Source organism: Triticum dicoccoides, chromosome 2A (genome assembly GCF_002162155.2).
Source record: "Triticum dicoccoides isolate Atlit2015 ecotype Zavitan chromosome 2A, WEW_v2.0, whole genome shotgun sequence".
NCBI lineage: Eukaryota > Viridiplantae > Streptophyta > Magnoliopsida > Poales > Poaceae > Triticum > Triticum dicoccoides.
In genome coordinates this window covers 256,472,003-256,476,547 of record NC_041382.1, presented here as the reverse complement: position 1 = coordinate 256,476,547, position 4,545 = coordinate 256,472,003, and positions in this window count along the sequence as shown.

Genomic DNA, 4,545 nt, shown 5'->3' with positions numbered 1-4,545 from the left:
CATTCACCAACATGAGCTTGATGTCTTAGTTTTGTGTATCTCCTTGATGACTTGTCCTTCCTTTCCGAATCCTTGCTTCTCCGAGAGGTTCTTCATTCATAACTATCATCTCTACTCCTTCTCTCTCTTGGAGGTGATTCTTCTCTTCTACTTCTCCTTTTGGGTGAATCTTCTCTTATTTTGTAGGGGGGCGTACACTCATTTGAGTAGTGTCAGGGTCTTCCATAATTGTAGAAATTACGCTCACGCCTAGAAGATCTTTTGTCATTGTAGGACCTTGACTTGGAACTTCTTTCTTTGCTTCTACTCTTGTAGAACTTGATGAAATGCTTCACCATTAGGCTCAATTCTTCATTGAAGGCTTGTTTCTCACTTGATGATGTAGGAGCATCACATGAGGCTTTGTTTCTCACCTGATTATCGCACACCGGTGCCATATTTGTTTTGCTTGCCATTTCCAAACTGTGCATCTGATTCCGGTGATCTTTATATCGATTTCAACCGAAATCAACTCCCCTTTCCAGTGGAACTCTTGGATTTCCATGCTGAGGCCGGGTTCAATCAATCCTTGTCAAATCTTGCATATGCATCACATACCGCATCCCGCATATCATACCATGTTTGCATCATGTTGTTTGAGCATTGCACGTGGTTGATTGCGTTCCTTTTTGCTTGTTGTTCTTGTTTGGGTAGAGATAGGAGACAAGTTCGTGAACGAGGATCCTGTTGAGTTCGCTTACGAGGATCAAGTCAACTCTGACAACTTTGCAGGCAAGATGACCATACCCTCAAAATCACTTCTATCTTTGCTTGCTAGATGCTCGCTCTTTTGCTATGCCTATGCTATGATACCTACCACTTGCTTATCATGCCTCCCATATTGCCATGTCAAACCTCTAACCCACCATGTCCTAGCAAATCGTTGTTTGGCTATGTTACCGCTTTGCTCAGCCCCTCTTATAGCGTTGCTAGTTGCAGGTGAAGATTGGAGATCGTTCCTTGTTGGAACATTGTTTATTGTTGGGATATCACCATATTATCTTGTTTATCTTAATGCACCTATATACTTGGTAAAGGGTGGAAGGCTCGGCCTTTTGCCTAGTGTTTTGTTCCACTCTTTCCGCCCTAGTTTCCGTCATATCGGTGTTATGTTCCTGGATTTTGCGTTCCTTACACGGTTGGGTTATAATGTGAACCCCTTGACAGTTTGCCTTGAATAAAACTCCTCCAGCAATGCCCAACCTTGGTTTTACCTTTTTCCACCTAGCCTCTTTTCCCTTGGGTTTCCGGAGCCCAAGGGTCATCTTTATTAAACCCCCGGGCCAGTGCTCCTCTGAGTGTTGGTCCAAACTAGAGCCCCTTGCAGCGCCACCTCGGGGAAACTCGAGGGCTGGTTTTAGTTGTACGGATTGCTTATCTGAGTGTGCCCTGAGAACGAGATATGTGTAGCTCCTATCGGGATTTGTCGGCACATTCGGGCGGTGTTGCTGGACTTGTTTTACCATTGTCGAGGATGTCTTGTAACGGGATGCCGAGTCTGATCGGATTGTCTTGCGAGAAGGAATATCCTTCATTGACCGTGAGAGCTTGTGATGGGTTAAGTTGGGACTCCCCTGCAGGGATTTGAACTTTCGAAAGTCGTGCCCGCGGTTATGGGCAGATGGGAATTTTTTAATGTCCGGTTGTAGAAAACATGAAACTTAACTTAATTAAAATGCACCAACCGCGTGTGTAACCGTGATGGTCTCTTCTCGGCTAAGTCCGGGAAGTGAACACGGTGTTGGACTAATGCTTGACGTAGGTTGTTCTAGGATCACTTCTTGATCATAGTTGTTCGACCGTGCTTTTGCCTTCTCTTCTCGCTCTCTTTTGCGATTATGTTAGCCACCATATGTGCTAGTCGCTTGCTGCAGCTCCACATCATACCTTGCCTTACCTATAAGCTTAAATAGTCTTGATCGTGAGGGTGTGAGATTGCTGAGTCCCCGTGACTCACAGATTTCCTTCCAAAACCAGATGCAGGGACCGATGATACCGCTCCAGACGGTGCGCTTGAGCTCAAGTGGGAGTTCGATGAAGACTCTCGCCGTTACTACGTGTCTTTCCCAGATGATCAGTAGTGGTGCCCAGTTGGGGCGATCGGGGACTTTGTCGCTTTTGGGGGTTGATCTTTATTTTGGTACCGTAGTCGTACCCTGAGTGTATTGGATGATTGTAATGATTTTTTATGTATTTATGTGGCGTGGCGAGTGTAAGCCAACTATATACTTTTCCCCTTTATTTATTACATGGGTTGTTGTGAAGATTACCTCACTTGCGACATTGCTTTCAATGCGGTTATGCCTCTAAGTCATGCTTTGACACGTAGGAGATATAGCCGCATCGAGGGTGTTACAAGGGCGTACACTCATTTGAGTAGTGTCCGGGTCTTCCATAATTGTAGAAATTATGCTCATGACTAGAAGATCTTTTGTCATTGTATGACCTTGACTTGGAACTTCTTTCTTTGCTTCTACTCTTGTAGAACTTGATGAAATTCTTCACCATTAGGCTCAATTCTTCATTGAAGGCTTGTTTCTCACTTGATGATGTAGGAGCATCACATTATGCTTTGTAAGCACCACTTGTCTTGTTGTGAAGCTCTTCCTTATCCTTGAGTGACATCTCATAAGCAACAATTCTTCCAATTACTTCCGTTTCCTTGAGATATTTGTAATTGGGCATCATTTGGATCAATGTGCACACGGTATCATATTTTCCATCCAAGGCTCTTAGGATCTTCTTGATGATGAATCTATCGGTCATCTGTTCACTTCCTAAGCCGGCAATCTCATTTGTGATGAGAGCAAGCCTAGAGTACATTTCAGTGACACTTTCACCATCATTCATTTTGAACTTGTCAAGTTGACTTTCAAGCACATCCAATTTGGATTCCTTGACGGAGTCGGTACCCTCGTGCATATCAATCAAAGTATCCCAAAATTCCTTTGCATTCTCAAGATGGCTGATTTTGTTGAATTTTTCAGGGCACAATCCGTTGAAGAGGATATCGCAAGCTTGTGCATTGTATTGTAGCATCTTCAACTCTTCTGCGGTAGCTTCACGATTAGGTTCTCTCCAATCAAATAATTCACCTTACAAGCCAATACGCACAATAGCCCAAACGTCGGGGTTATGTCCAAGAATATGCATTTTCATCTTATGTTTCCAACTAGCAAAATTAGTACCATCAAAGTTAGGACCTCTATGGTGGTAATTTCCCTTGCTAGACTCCATACTCTCCTAGGTTGTGAAACCAAGGCTATGATTACCAACGCTATGGAAATCAAGGCAAATGCAGACCAAAGCTTCGATACCACTTGTAGGATAGAAAGTATGCCTAGAGGGGGTGATTAGACTACTTGACCAAATAAAAATCTATCCTTTTCCTAATTTTAAGTCTTGGCAGATTTTAGCAACTTAGCACAAGTCAAGCAATCTACCTACACATGCAAGTCTAAGAGTATAGAAGTAGAATGTAAAACATTGCACATGAAGGTAAACGGAGGAGTTTTGAGGGAGCAAAGGCAATCTGGACAAGGAGATTTTTGGTGTGGTTCCAATAGGTGGTGCTATCATACATCCACGTTGACGGAGACTTCAACCCATGAAGGGTAACGGCTGCGCGAGTGCACAGAGGCTCCACCCACGAAGGGTCCACAAAGAAGCAACCTTGTCTATCCCACCATGGCCATCACCCACGAAGGACTTGCCTCACTAGGGTAGATCTTCATGAAGTAGGTGATCTCCTTACCCGTACAAACTCCTTGGTTCAACTCCACAATCTTGTCGGAGGCTCACAAGTGACACCTAACCAATCTAGGAGACACCACTCTCCAAAAGGTAATAGATGGTGTGTTGATGATGAACTCCTTGCTCTTGTGCTTCAAATGATAGTCTCCCCAACACTCAACTCTCTCTCATAGATTTGGATTTGGTGGAAAGATGATTTGAGTGGAAAGCAACTTGGGGAAGGCTAGAGACACTACAAAAAAAAGACACATCCGTGACATTTTGGGCCGAACAATTTTTTTTTCTGTCATACATATGACACTTCTATGACGATAATTGTGACAAAACCCGGTATCATCATAGGTGTGGTGGGCTCCTACTTCTATGACAAAAAATCATGACAGAAAATGGGCTTTTCGTCCTGGGCGGGCCGGAGACGTAGCTGCATGACATTCTTTGGGCCGTCCATGACGGAAAAACCATGGTAGAAGCGAGGGCGAGGAAAATTTCGGGGAGTTCCCGGTTACGGTGGGAGGTCGGGGGCCGAGCGATGCGCGTTTCTCTCGTACACGTACGCGCGTGTTTGCGAGGCGTTGGCTCTAACTAAACCCGAGTGAGGCGTTGGGCTCTAACTGAACCCGAGCGATTGCACTCCAGGCTACGCGTTACTGAACCCGAGCGATCGATCGATGGCTGTTAACTGAACCCGATCGAGCGATTCCTTCGCTACTGCTGGTAACTAAAGCCGATTGATGCTGCCTCTGGATGAAAAGT